This window comes from Lagopus muta, chromosome 4, assembly GCF_023343835.1.
Source record: "Lagopus muta isolate bLagMut1 chromosome 4, bLagMut1 primary, whole genome shotgun sequence".
Classification (NCBI taxonomy): Eukaryota; Metazoa; Chordata; class Aves; order Galliformes; family Phasianidae; genus Lagopus; species Lagopus muta.
The window spans coordinates 55749379-55765326 of record NC_064436.1 but is presented as its reverse complement, the minus strand read 5'-3'; the positions used below and the strand labels follow the sequence as shown (position 1 = coordinate 55765326).

General features: G+C 36.6%; 1 long non-coding RNA gene across 1 annotated transcript; it reads left to right on the top strand.

The window, feature by feature from the left end:
- The first annotated feature begins 9059 nt into the window (after positions 1-9059).
- On the top strand, positions 9060-11922 carry LOC125692124 (uncharacterized). The gene is made up of 3 exons (XR_007376479.1): positions 9060-9116; positions 10773-10868; positions 10950-11922. It is a non-coding gene; the product is annotated as an uncharacterized LOC125692124 (long non-coding RNA).
- Positions 11923-15948: the final 4026 nt, after the last annotated feature.

The following is a 15948-nucleotide window of genomic DNA, read 5'->3' as shown; positions in this document are numbered from 1 at the left end:
CTGAGTAAAACACTGGTAAGAAACCATGCACATTCCTGGCATTCACTCTTTCGGTGCCATGGCAGGCTGATTAGCAGCAGACTGCTTTAAGTGAGCCATCAATCAGTGTGACTGTTTCTCAGTCTAACTTTCAGTTTATTACTGAGCTAAGGAGGTATGTGGTGTAATGACAGATGTACTATCTTGTATATTTTTTTTTCTGTAAGATCAGTAAATACATTTGACAGGGAAAGATTTGTGGAAGCCATTGAACCAGGATTTCTTAGAAGAGCTACTGTTGAGCTTTATAGGCATGCCTGTATTTGCAGAAATCACTTCTTTCTAAAAATATTTGATCCACAATTCTACTGCATAGGTGTATTCAGAGTCATATTTAACTCATGAAAAAATCACTTCTTACTATTCCTTTTCTATGATTCACAGGCTAGACTGGGGGATTCTGTCCTTTCTCATGCTTCAGCAGAAGTAGGATCTTATCTTTTTATCTGCGAAGCCAAGACAATGGAGTCCAAAACAATTTTGTTCTCAGATGCAAGACTGGAAGCAGAATAAAAGAGGGAAAAAATGCTTGACCTGCTTGACTTTTATTATCATATGGAGTATAAGGCCTTTTATTTACTATTGCATATTTGTGTTTGGTAGGGCCTGGCAATATTATGAAGCTGATTATAAGAATTTTGTTGACGTGAATAGCTTTTAGAAAACAGACAGAAAATCTGGGAAACAAAGATTGATATTACAGGATTTTTTTACAAAATAATTTCTGAAATATAATATTTCTTCATCTGTAGCGTGTGGGCGGTACTTGATGTGGATGGTACTTGGGCTAAGGTGGGTGGTAGTTACAGGGGGTGGTTCTTGTGGTGTTTAATGGGTCAGAGGTTCATGGGGTGGTTGCGTGTCACAGTATAAAGGCAGCTGTTGCGCAGCATTAAATTGGCACTTGAGCTACACCCTATGGCATGTGTCCCTGTGCCGGGTAGGGGGTGTAGATGGATAAGGGTGCTGATAGGGTGTTGTGGACTGGGCTGGAATTGTGTGGAGGTTTGCAACATAGAGTGTCTGAGAAACAATGATTGCATTAGATGTCTTTTACTAATAATGGAAAATAGACTGCTTGTTCATGTACTTGTTTCGGCCAAGACAGTGTTGATAGCATATGAATGTATGGTTGTTGCTGAGTGATGGGAGTGCACCCAGGGTTGGGCTGTGCCACTCAGAGTGAAAGAGCAGGTATGAGGCAGAGCAAGAACATGTGGCCTGAATTAGGCAAGAGGTTATTCCATACCATGTGACATCATACAGAAGGCTATATATTTGTGCAGGTTGGTCATCCTATGTATGGTGAATTGGCTGGTTGTTGGTTGGTGAGAGGATGTGTTGCAGGGTATTTTTTAGCAGGCAGTTAGTGGGGCATTGGTCAGTGTGTGGTAGCTGCATTGAGGATATATGTATGTAATTGTGTTGTTTTTTCTTGTTTGTTTTGTTGTTGTTTTTTTTTTCCTTTTGTTGCAAAAAATCATATCTATTATAAGTGCAAAAGAAGGTATTCTTGCATTAGTTGAACTAACAGTCCTACCTTCTTTCATACTAGAAATGTGAGAAATATGTTTTATAAACTAATATATATACAAGTAGTGCTAACAGAATCATGGAATTGCAGGGGCTGGAAGGGAACTCAAGAGATCGTTGAGTTCCCTGATAAAGTAGTTACCCTACAGTAGATCGCACAGGTAGGTGTCCACACAGGTCTTGAATATCTCCATAGAAGGAGACTTCACGGTCTCTCTGGGCAGTGCTTTGTCACCCTTACCGTAAAGAATTTATTCCTCATGCTAGTACGGAACTTCCTATGTACATGCTTTAGGCCATTACTCCTTGCTCTATGGCTGCACACCACTGAGAAGTGCCACTGAGATATTTATAAACATTTATCAGATCCCCCCTCAATTTTCTTTTCCCAGGCTGAACAGGCCCAGACTCAGCCTTTCCTCACCGAGGAAGAGTCAAGTGAGAATAAGAATTTTTACAAGAAGAGAGGAAAATATGTTAAGACTGATGTAAAAAACCAGAATATATTGGAAAAGAAGTGGCGGAAGGAAAGAAATGGAATGACAGTTCAATTAACTTTTACCCCTTCATGAAAATCCTCATAATCATTGCTATTGTAGAGAATTATCTTTGGTAAATAATTTTTTATGTTTGTAAACTTATGTCCATTTCTCCCACTTGATGGTGGCCTCCTCTTTCATCTTCTTCTAAAGTTATCACTGAAGAGGGCAGAAAGAGAAATTTGAGAAATAAACACCTTCCATTTAGGAAAAGGAATGTCCTGTAGTGCTAATACAGAGGAAGGAAAGAATTCCTAAGTTGAGAAAAGAAGAAATTTTAGAACTCATTAAGGTTCCCTGGAAGAGGTCACATACTTTTTACTTTATTAAAACTTTCTTTCACCAGCCTTCACCAAATTTCTAGTAAAAAAATTGCTCTATAGCTTCTCAAGTGACTCAGTAAAAACAAGCCAAAGCAAACAAACAAACACTCCTTGAAAGCCTGAAGCTCTCTCACATGCTTAAAATCTTTCATTGCTTCTTCAACATGATTTGAAAAATCAATTTCCTGTATTCAAAAAGTGATAGACCTTTCTAAAATAAACTTTTTGTTAGTAATTTTGTTAATTAAGATGTTTATTTGGCACACATTTAATATTGTATTTGTTGTTTTGTTCTTTGGATTTCTATTTTGTAAATAGAGAATTATTTATGAACAGAAAAAAAAATTACACTAAATAAACTGAGTAGTAGAATACTTAATTTTTTTTTATCACTGAACCTCCAAACTTTGAAGGCAGACTTTTATTGGAAATTATTTCATATTTCACTTAGAGAGGAACAAGAAAATAGAAGGGACATTTTTTCGTAATGTTTTGGCCAGTTCTGGTGTCCAGACTTCAAAAGGCTTTTGCAAAATTGAAAAGGTAGAAAACATTTAGAATAAATGTTTGTCTTCTATAAAGCTGACAAACTTCAAAAGCTTGTGAAACCCTTAACCCTTTTCCTGAAAGCACTTGATGGAAAATAATGATATGAAGATTTTTTTTCTGAGCTAATTTGGTTGAGTTCCCAACTACAGGTTCATTTACTTATGGTTTAAATTGGAATTCACATTTTCTCTTCTCAGAATTACCTGACTCGTTTCAAAGGCTGATTAGTATTTACTCTATGCACAAAGAAATGTTTTGCTTTTTCCAGACTGTTGCTTTACTATTTTATTATTGCGGATTATTCAAGCCCAATACTAGAAAGGGATTAATTAATATTAAGGAAATGTCTTTCTGTGTAACTCGTAACAGTAATGTATGAGTGCTTGACTATTCTTATTTAATTTTACAATCCTGTAAAGCAGAACAGGATGGTACTTTTTTAAGATAAATACTGTGCCCTTGAGGCTTGGAAGGCAAATGGATCCTGGGCTCCATCAAAAGAAGGGTGGCCAGCAGGGATAGGGAAGTGATTGTCCACTTCTACTCTGCCTTTGTGAGGCCCCATCTAGAGTACTGTGTGCAGGTCTGGAGCCCCCAGTATAAAAAAGATGGGGAGCCATTGGAGAGGGTCCAGAGGAGAGCCACAAAGGTGATCATGGGACTGGAGCACCTCCCCTATGAAGACAGGCTGAGGGAGCTGGGCTTTTTCAGCCTGGAGAAAAGGGGGCTGCGGGGTGACCTCATTGCAGCCTTTCAATACCTAAAGGGAGCCTACAAAGAGAGGGGGAATCAACTCTTTGAAAGGGCTGGTAACAGCAGGACAAGGGGAAATGGTTTTAAGTTGAGGGAGGGGAGATTTAGATCGGACATCAGGGGGAAATTCTTTACCCAGAGAGTGGTGAGGTGCTGGAACAGGCTGCCCAGAGATGTGGATGCCCTGTCCCTGGAGGTGTTCAAGGCCAGGTTGGATGGGGCCCTGGGCAGCCTGGTCTATAGTATTAAACGTGGAGGTTGGTGGCCCTGCATGTGGCAGAGAGGTTGGAAATTCATGATCCTTGAGGTCCTTTCCAACCCTGGACATTCTATGATTCTGTGACAAATGAATCTTCAAAGTAGTTTGAGTTCTCCAGTCCTGATGTTCTTAGCTGACTGTCTTTGGTATGAGCTGACTGTCTTTGGCTACATTTGGAAATACTGAGCATTAATGTATTTGAGCCTCATATTCTCAAAAAGCCAGGACTATACCATTAGTAACCACATGTGGAATAACTGCATACTTGAAGACTTGTGATGGGGCTTAGCAACCTACTTTAGATGACCATGATTGAGAAAGGAGCATGGACAAGATAATCTCCAGAGTTCCTTGCCAGCAACAACTGTTTGATGATCCCATGATTCTTTGCAGTAAGGCTCTCTCTTTTGTTCCTCATATCCTCACCTCATCCAGTAATACAGCATGATCAAGCTGCCTTCTACAGTGTGAAGCAAAATGCCAAACTTTTTACACAGAGATCCGCCATTCATTTTCTCACATCCTTTTTCAGGAAAATCTGAACTTTCCCTAAACTTTTATGCCTGAGTTAGATGTATCCTATGCAAAATGGATAACTTTTGACAAAGGCAGAAGTAAACATTACCAGGCTTTTTTGAGAAAAAGAATGAAATTGCCTTAACAGTAGGAGGCATTCTCAGCACTCTCTATGTAACAAGGATGTTTAAGGGAAACTACATGAAAACAAGATTTCTGTATATAGAGGGACTTTTAACAGAGAAAAAGCATAATGAAAACAAGCTAGATATAAGATGCATATTGTAGTAAAAGTAAATTTTTAAAGAGTTGCTTGCATTTGTTTACATTTTCAAATCAAGTTTTGATGTTTTAAATACATATGTACTAAGGTGACTGTAAGTTTTCTTGATATAGATTTCATGGAATCTATGACTTGAGCTATGCAGAAAGTCAAATTCATTCTTAAGATGCTCTTGCCTGGCTTTAAATTCTTTGTGTATGAAGTTAGCTCTGAAGAAAATTTTCAATGACTTAAGCCCACAATTAATATCACTTTAAGAAAATCTGGATTTGACTATCTGAAGACATATGAGAGATAAGAGCTTAAACATTCTCTCTTTGTTCTCTCATTAGTAGAGAACAAAGTGTAGAAACACTAATCAATCAAATAAACACTTTTAATCCTATTGGGGAATATAGTCCTAATCTCATCATGAGAGAAGCAGACCTTGTTTCTTAAGTTAGAAAGGGTAACTATCTGATCTTCATGTTTTTAGATCAGTCTATTTAATAGAGTCTTTATATATATAAATGAAAGGAAAAGAGATGTTTGTTTTTCATACTGTAGAGAAGAACTGCAAAGAATATTTTCAGTTATCATTTTTTGCCACATACCTGCAAGTGACTAAGGGACTAACTACTCATAAAAAATTTTAAGAACTTAATCTAATTTTTCAATTTTATGATCCTACCTTGTGTCCCAGATATTCTTATTATTGTTCTTTCTGCTATCTCACCAGGCACTTCCGCAGTACACTTACATCTCATTTTGGTTTAAGTCCTAGATATGCTGTTGTCTAGTGTTATCCACTGAAGTATTTCCTCTCAGCTATGCTATATGGTCATAGATCTTGGTACAAAATGCATTTGTTGTCTGTCTTGGGCACTTCCCACTGACTAATCATTTTTGTATCTCATTGTAATCACTTCAGAACAGAACTTGTTTCTCTTATATGTATGCACAATTTTTCTGATTATGAGCTTAATGCTGTACTAGATATAAACAAATAAAGATATAGAAACATAGTTAGCCATGCAGAAATTAGGATTCTGCTAAGCAACACAGGCAAGTAGATCTATGTGGTTCTAGAAAGATCAAGACCAATATTTGTCAAGATAGTCAGCCAAGATGGCTAAGACAGTGATCCTGCCTACTTACCTGACCATTTCAATAAAATTGCTACACTCCCACAGAACACTGACTCTATGCACAATGCACAAATGCAAAAGGGAAAAAGCATTTCTTAGAAAACCTCGAACAGCTGTGTAGTAGTCATTTTTGTTCTGTATTTATTTCTAAATCTTTTTCATTCATATCTTTAATTTCAAAATAAATTTTAAAAGACATTAAAGCTCAAGAAATTTAAACTGAAATTTAAAAGTTAGAAGTTAGGAGAACCTTCTTCTCTTCTGCTGAATCTAAGCATTCAGGAAGAATAAACCTAAAATTTCAGTATATTAGGACAAATATATTAATTTAGTATAAAAATTACTGAATCCAGCAAAGATCTTTCAGAAAGCTCTTTTAATTTCTGACTTCCACTCATCATTCATTCTTTCTCATTGTCCTGTCTTTGTTAGACTGATTTTTTTTTCTTTTTTTTTGTCCTCAACTGCTAGTTTGAGTTTTCTTCACTCAGTATTTTTTCACATTATTATTGTATTGACTTTATTTTAACGCAGTTATTCATTTATATTTGAAGCTACAGAACTGTAATGTAGCCCTCTCTTCTATGCTTTTGTTTCAATTTTATGTAACATTCATCTGCATTGTCCATACGTTACTTTATCTTCATTGCTCAATAGCCTGTTTCCCCCTGAGAATGTATTAACCAATCTGACAAGTATTTCCTTCTGACATTAAGCATCCTGATGTTTTTTCCTCTTTTCAATCTCAATTTATTTCTAATTATAAACCTTAATTAGATCATGGTTTCTTCTGCTTAGGTACTTTTTCATTTACTGCAGCTCTAATTGCTTTCTGTTTTACTTAAAGGGAATGATTTTTTTTTTCTCTTTTAGCTCTTCTAGAAATTAATACCTCACAAAATACATAATGCTGTCAAAAGAGAGGATAATAAATCATTAGTTTGCCAGTTGGATTTTTGGATTTAGTCTCAAAATATGTGATATTGAAACATAATTATCTCAAGAATAACTCAATCATCATTCTTTCTCCGTATGCCTTGCCAGCTCTAACAAGGATTAGAGTATTTGGAGATTGTTCCTGCCATGCTAATCAGAGATGTGTGTTGTGGTTTTTATGCTTATTATTTGTTTTGCACTGTCAGTGTTCAAATATATGTAATGCGTGAGATTAGAGTGGTTAGGTACTGATGAGACATGGGTATGTATTGGATATACATCTAACGTGAAGGTGTTGGCAGTGATAAGGATGCTAGGACTCCTCTTTCAGGAGAGACTGGGACTGCCCTTTGCCAAACAAAGCCAGTTCCAGCCAGTGCCAATGGCCTCACTAGTGGCACTAGCAGATAAGATGGGGGCAATTTGGGAAAAAGTATTTACAAAAAGAAAAAATCTAAGATGGCAGTGAGGAATGAGGAAAAAAAATATGAAAAAAATGGCCCCATGAATAGCAAGGACAGAAGAGAAGGGGGAGAGGTGCTCCAGACACCAGAACAGAGGTTTTCTTGCAGCTCTCAAGGAAACAACAATGGAGTAGGTGTCACACTGCAGCCCATGAAAGATGTTCTTTTCCTTAGAGTAGTAGTTAAAAATTTAGAAAATAAAAAATTAAGAAAAAAAAAATCTGAAGTTATAAAGGATTTATTCTTTTACCTGGCCCATGGAAATTATTTAGAAGGATGCTGCCAGTCATTAACAGATATCTCATTTAATTATTTTAAGTAGTTATGTGTCAAATAAAATACACTGAAAACCTACTAGGATAGGCTTTTAAAAAATCTCACCTCAGAATGCTATTATAAAAAAAAAAAGTGCCATTTTAAATGTAAGAAAATACAGAAGAGACTATTTTCTACTGATAGAAATTTGTTTTACGTATCAGAAATCAGCATAGCTGCTGTTTCAAATAAGACAGTGTTCTAACATATAAAATATTCACCAATCCCAGCACTACAGAAGTATTCAAACTAAGAGGAAATCTTGTCTTCATATACCTTGACCTCATTCACTCAAAAACTCCCATTTTTAAATATGGCGATGATGACTTTGTAACACGACCTGAGAACCTCACACTGTGATCTGCATCTGCATGCTTCTCGTGAGTTGACTGACAGAGCTTTGTTCAGCCTCTGCTATCACTGTCTGCCACTGGAGCAGTGGCTGCCATCTGGCAGCTGAGTTTTCCTTTGGACAGACAGTTGGAAAGATTTTTCTTAGGATAATAACTGATCTATAAGAAAACAAATCTGATATTTTATCACTGAAGTTACACTGACAAGGGTCATTCAAAAAATTAAAACAGTCTCATCTGAAGTATTTCTGTAAAACAGATAAAATAATAGCTTTTAATCCCTTCTAATTAGTACTTTCTTAATGCAAGATATAGGAGGCTTTAGTTTCAATTTTTTTAATTCCTACTTCAACATTTGCTCTCGTGGGTTTAGTTAGAAAAATTAAATATAGCACAGAGCTCAATTTGTTGAAATATTCAGATGTTTATGATGCATTTGTAGAAGAAAATTAGAGCCCATATAATAAGCATGAAATCTGCCCATACCAGCTTATTTTCAGATAACAGAAAGTCCTGAACAGGCATCCTGATGATCTCTACAAGATGGGATTGGATGGATGGATCAATATATTCTGAGGTTGAACATTTAGTAAGACTGGTGTTGGATTATACATTTACTTTAAGGACAGTAACTAAAATCTTACGAGGAGCAGCTGAGGGAGCTGGGACTGTTTAGTCTGGAGAAGAGGAGGCTCAGGGGAGACCTTATTGTACTTTGCAGCTTCCTGAACAGAAGTTGTGATGAGGAGGGGTTAGCCTCTTCTTCCAGATAACAAATAGGGCCTGAGGAAATGGCCAAATGTTGTGACAGGGGAGATATAGATTAGATATAAGGAATAACTTTTTTTTTATATAAGGATATAATTTTTTTCTGTTAGAGAATGGTCAGGCACTGGAATGGCCTGCTGTATGGGAACTGCTGAATCATGGCCTGAACCTCTGATTGATCACCTGAGGCGAGCAATGAGTCAGACCTGGGAGCACAGGTGAAGGCAATTCACCTGTGCTGCTGGAAGGGGTGGAGCGGGCTGCACCTCTCCTACACCCATTTAAGAGCTGATTACGACGGGAAAGGATCTCTTTTGGGGACCCCTCCTCTGGAGTTTTGCAGGTAGCCCAGGATGCAGGTAAGCATTCTATCTATTCTCTTTTTGTTATTATAATCTGCTTTGCCAAACTCTCTTGTTTATTTCATAATTATATTCTTTTAATTTTCTTTCACATAAGCAGTGCATCATTAAAGCTGTGGTTTTTTTTGTTTGTTTGTTTGTTTTTTGTGTGTTAATGGAAATCTTATTTCAGGATTAATCAATAATGGAACTTCTATATTCTTGTGGAGTAAAAGGACATTTTTCTAAAACCTGCAGCTGCTTTGTTTGCCTTTAAGATTTTCTCCCTTCTTCGTGTGTAGACTTGAAAACAATTGTATAGGAGAATTATCCCAATGCTTTCATGTCTCAATATTTTAGTATAGGTATAGCACTATCAATTGACAGGATGCAATTGTTATATTCTGCTAAGCGTTTAATATATACTTCCAAGTTACCTTAGTACTGCTATAATGACTCCTCCCACCTAAAATCTCTCAAAGGGGATTAAATGACTGTAATTATGTTGAAATAATAGGTAGGAGGTGAGTTGCTGCAGAACCAAAAAATAAAAGTTTCAAAATGAAAACTGAAGTGCTGATACTTGTGATTGGAGTGCTACTTTTTTGGCTATTGTAATAATGACTGTAGAACTGAAAATGGATATATGCGGGGAAAAAATGCGTATACATCCATCATTGTAGTTTTGATTCTGTAGAATAAATTGAATCATTTCTTTTTATTTTAAATCATCTTCTTTCCGTTCTTTATTCTTGCAAAGATGGATGTATTTAATAAGCAAGGATGGCTTCGCTTAAGTCCACTTCATATCATTCTAACAATATTTAAGTAACATCGCAATGGTGGTAAATTAGCTCAGATTAAGAGAGGCAGTGTAAATGAGATTGGAATTAGTTCTGCTCTTATGGTAGCCGTATAAAGTAATTCTGTATTTGCACAGGGAAGTCTTGATATAGAAGCAACAGAATGCCTTCTCACACCCAAATGTATTTACAACATTAACACCTACATAATTCTATAATCTTTCTAAGGCAGAATTTGTCCTCTGCTAAATTCATGTGGTTCCCTCTTTGTCAGATGAAATATTCTATCTGTACCAGCTGAAAATCTGAAATGTTATTTATTGTTAGAAGGGAAATGAGGGGAGGGGAATTGTAGAAAATACGTGATCCTTTTTGAATTAAAATCTTGTCTTTCACTGATTCCCAGTTCCTTTTTTTTTTTTTTTTTTTTTTCTTCTCTCCTCTCCTTGCCAGTGAGTCTTAACGCTGCAAATGTTTGTGATAGTTACAGTGTATTTCATATGTGACCTTTAAAGGTTACCAGCAACTTCAAGTCCTTTTTGGCAGGGCTGTGCTCAGTGTTTTCTTCCCCTAGTTTGTACGGGTAGAAGGGAGTTGCAGGGAGATTCAAACTGGATGATGTTTGAGATCCATTCCAACCCAAGCTGTTCTGTGATTCTTTGATTCTAATGGGTTGCTGTGACCCTGGTGCAAGGCCTTGCGTTTGGATGTTTGAACATCATGAGGTTCCACTGTGCACCCTGCACAAGCCTATCCAGGTCTCTCTTGATGGCATCCCATCCCTGAGATGTGCTGACCATAACACGTCATGTGTCATCTACAAACTTGCTGACGCTGCATTTGATCTCACTGTCAGTGTCTTTGATTAAAGATATAACAGAGCACCAGCCCCAGTACTGACGCCTGAGGGACACCACTCATCACTGATCTCCAACCAGACTGTGAACCATTGGCCGTTACTCTCTGGGTATGATCTTGCAACTAGTTCCCCGTTCATCAAACCGCCACCAGTTGCCAGGGACTTCACCTGGCTGCCATAACTTTTCAGATATCATCAAGTGTGTCTTGGTGACTACATCACCCAATTCCTCTGGACTCTAGGATGCATCCAGTTCCTCAGATGGTTGTGAACCTGATCTTCAGTAACAGCAGGAGGGACGTTGCTCCTACAGTACCCAACTTACAATCCATCCACTGAAGGAGTGTATGCAGAATAGTCACCACAGAGAACTGAGACAGAAAAGCTGTTGAGCAACTCAGCCTTCTCCTTGTCTGCTGTTATCAGCCTGCCTCTATTGCTCACTAGGGGTTGGCACACCTCAGAATTCCTTTTTCTAAATTATGTACCTGTAGAAGATTTTTAAATTCTTCTCCCCTCTTGGCAATTCCAGTTCTAGTTAGGTCTTGGCCTTCCTGACCCTGTCTCTACACACCCTAGCAGCATCCTTATACTCCTCTCAGGGTACCTGTTCCTGCTTCCACTAAACTATTTCTTATATATGCATATAACTACTTAAAAATGAACAAAGCCTGTACTCAGGCTTCCCTATTCTCTTCCCCATTGTGTAAGACATTGCTACAATGGATCTGTCTGACATTTTTAATCTTCCATGTAGACTAATTGTGTATGTACTAAATGGGCATGTTAGTTATGTGTATTTTGACACTTTTTAGAATTAGGATGTAATGCAGCAGTTGTGTAGTGCACTAAGCTATGTTCTTAAGGAGAATGAACTTTAAAAAAAAAAAAAGGAAAAAGCAAAAACAACAAAAAAATAAGTAAAAATCCTCTTTTCACAAGTTAAATCAGACTCCTTAACAGATAAGTCAAGTGGAGTAATCTTATCTGAGGTGCTGGGGAATTTCATAACCAATCCTTCTAGTTACCTTAGCTAGGATAAAACTTCCATGGTTTTATTACTCTAGGTAAAATATATACATAGCTTACATGGAAGCATTTTGTTGTGTTGAAAAATTCTTACATTTTGTTAAAATGTGCAATTCTGCATAAAAATAAATCATAATAGAAAATTAAAATAGCTGGCTTTTTTTTGTTACTTCTGGTCTTTTGCTTACAAGGATGCTGATAAGAAAGATATGTGCTATTAATACCACCAGCAGAACACAACATCTTTTAGCTCAAGTGGGCAGCAATTTCTTCACTTGTATCTCAGGATCAAAGTATGATCAACAAATACTTTTTTGAATTCTGAAATTGCCTTTGTGGCAAACAGACAAATGTGAGTCTCATTCTTGTCTTCCTTACACCAGTATTATACCTCTGCAAGTCTTTTGACATTAGTAGTTACAAAGTGGAGTTAAGGAAGCATAATAGACAATTTTCCACATTGAAAGAAAAGAATTGGCCAGCACCAAACCCATTTTAGTATTTTGCTTGTGTAAGTAGAATTTTGCTCATACCTTTTTAAAACACCACTTTTAAAGATATTTGCCATATTTTTTGTTCTTTGTATCTTGCCACTTTCAAATCCTTTACTTACACAATATATTTCTCCTTAAATGCCTAAAGTCAGGCACTGATGGTATCTTTAAAAAGAATTTCTGAATGAGAACAGAGCACGTGGTTGAATAATTTTTTTCTAATTTATATAGTCAAGAAATTCAAGGGACTCCCACAGGGAGTCAGGAAATGGTACAAACAAATAACACAATAGTAACCCCTTTAGTAAAAGCTCAAGTTTGAATTGAATATTATTAGCATCACGTAGATAAATACTGAATGTTTTTTATATCCATTGAGCCTACAATCTCTAGTCACTGTAGTACAGTACTTGCATTTTCAAAAATACATGAAAGTGTCGGTCATCAATTGAGATGACAGCACTGTAGGCAGATGGGGAAAGAAGTGAAGGAACAGGGAATGCCTTTTGTTTTTGTTTATTTTATATATTATACTGAGGAGAAAAAGACAATTTGTAAACACAAATTCAAAGGAGCATAGGCCAGAGGAAGGCAATTACATTAGGTCAATTGTTATTCTAAAATAAACTGTAAAAACCAAAATCCTTTTTCTAATACCCAGTGAAATTGTCTAAATATTATTATGGGTATAGGAGATTGTCCAGTTGCTGCATAACCAGAAACTTTTCTATGAAAGTTCCGATGATATAGGATAGATTTTTTTTTTTTGCAAATAAATACAACTTCTCTCAGCAGATTAATTAGAAGAAATTGGCAGCTGAAACAGAGCAGAATGCAGAGAAATGTGATTACTTTCTTTTTCACATTAATTTTTCTCCTCTTTTCTTCCTGTCTAATTTCACTTACTGCCATAGAGATTTTCCTGTTTCTTCTGGCAACAGGATCTCAAATGACACTTTCATGTTAGATGGCACAGTTAGTGAATTCCCTGAGAACAGTAAGTTTAACAAGGAAGAAATTGTGCTTGTATTCCAATCTTCATCTGCCTATCTGAAACTCAGCTTTTTATTGATGCAGTTTTTTCAAAAGTGACAAACATTAAAAAACAGATCGCAGTATTCAGCAAATATTAAACTACAAGGAAATAAAGAAGGTAATGAATTTTAAGTATGTAAATATGTATAACACACACTTAAATGGATATAGAAATATTTGCAGAGAAAATTATCTTTGAGAGGCACTGCTGGGAAATTGTATGAATATGTAGAAACAGATGATATTCATATTACCTTTCGAAATTCACAGAAGAAATTTTATGAAAAAATGTAGTGAAGAATCAGCTTCTTCATTATTTATCAGAGGCAAATTGAAGCGTATTGTTTCAGCCATCAGAGGGGTTAGTAGAAGCTGCTGTCACTGATAGCACCACAGTTATCATTTTCTAATACAGAAGAGCTTGATTTAGTCTTTTCAGACTGATAAGCTGATTTCACAGATTAGAACTTAACTAATGTGAATACATCTATTGACAAAATGATCTCCATATCCTCAAACTCTACTGGGTAGCATGATTTCTTTCTGTGTTTTTTCCTTGTAAACTGAAGTATGGACATAAAAAGTGAACAGTATTTCTGTATTACTAATATTATCTGTGCTTTGGTGCTCAAATCCAATTGCCATGACAGTTAAAATTAGCAGGACAAGGTCAAACTGTCAAGGATGAGGCTGGCTGCAAGCAGAGGGGCTTTTGTGGCTTTGTTTGCTTGTCATTTCAGCTGCTATGTCAGCTTAAATACCATCAGTAAAAAAACACAGAGCATAGCTTAAGGAGTAGTGGGGTGGGGGTCATATCTGAGCAGTGATCAAACAAGGATAAAATCCAGAGAGGCCACACTCCCTGGACGCTCTGTCTTGAGTGTCTTTCACAGAATGTCAGTGCAGGCTGATTAAACAAATGCTGCTGCCAAGGCAAAGCTGATCAACCTACACTGCATAGGAAAAGTTCACATGCAATGGGCTATCATTCTGAAATACTTTGGGGAAGTGAAAAATGTTACAGTGTTGTGATAAAATGGAGTATTGCACAAAGTCTGAACATTTGCTTTTCCTAGCATACCACTGTTTTACATTTTTCTTGATTTGCATTCTGCTGACATGATTTAAAAGCCTTTCAAAATGGCTCTTTGCCCAGACACAGCTTGAAAGTCCAAGCTCTCTTACAAAAGCAGGTGAAATTAGTTTTGCCATACATACAATTCCATTCATAAATCTTTACTCAGTGTAGCGTAGTCATTTTTTCCCATTAATAATTGCCTTTTCCTAAGTTAGATGATATTCATTTACTGAAGTTTTTCTCCTGTTCTCTCTTTCTCTCTCTAATCCATATTGATATATATCTATTTATAAAAAGAATATTTTCCAGAGAGGAATCATTCCCTTCCTGTATAGTATCATATAGTATGGTATCGTATAGTATATTGTATAGCACAATACAACTGTAAAGGAAAATGATCAACATATACATAATTTTTAACATCTTGAACGATTTTGGAAAAAAACAGGAATTTCCTTTGTACTATTAGAATCATCAAGACATGGAGAAAGGTAAGAAAAAATGCGTAGTTTTAATACCTATTTAAAATATTTTCAAATAGTTTATTTTAAAATGAGAAAAGTTTCGTATTAACTGGAAGAGTAATGTTCTGTCTGGATAAAGGGAAGCTTCTTGGGTACTGTCAGATATTATAGATCTTAAGTTCACACTCCTTAATCAAGTGACTGTCCTGTAAGTCATTGATTAAGGGCTGAAGAAATTGGCTCAGGTTCCTTGATCTCAACTATGACAAGGCAAGAAAGCCCCACTTTTATCTGAAGAAAAAGGAGAGACAGGAATAGTAACCAGGCATGAGGGGGGAAGGGAATAGCTGTTCAAATAGGTACAGCACTTGAGAGAGAGGCAAAGCAAGATATCTGCCAGGGAAAGGAAATAAAGGTTAATGACTTGGATAAGCCAGGAAAAGAAACAGAGGGGTATAAATTAAATTATTAATTAATTATGCTGCAGAGCAATTATATACCAGGAAAGCATAGCACAGAAGAAAGGAGACTATAAAAAGTCACTACAAAAAGTAGACTATCCCTCTAACAATAGCCACAAACAGACATAGGTGAAAAACAAAAGCAAAACAAAACAAAATACAGCAACGAAAGTTAGATTAAATTCTTTCTTCTCTGCTAATGACACAGTTACAGTGCTAGGGAGCCATCCTGGACCAATGTATGTTTGTAGAGCCCTAGTAGGATATGTAAAATTAGACCCCTCATCCCTTGCTTCTGAGGAGCTGATTTCTTGTAATCCTTCCTCCCTCTAAGCAGTCAAATGAAAATGCGATCAGAATGAAACTCATCTGCTGAAGAGCTGAAGCAAGCTCAAGAAAGGATCAAATATCTCAGTTAGAGATGAAACATAACCAAAGAGAAATCTGAATATACCACAGCTGGAGAAGGAGATCTGAAAGGGTCTATAACAATTACTTCAGTGAACTGTCAATTTAATTCACCTGCATTCTCTGCACATGCCCAGTGTATCTCTGCCACAGGATCATGCTGGGTATGCTCTCCTCTCATGTTTGGTACTAAATGCCAGGGTACCTGCTTCTGAAGTA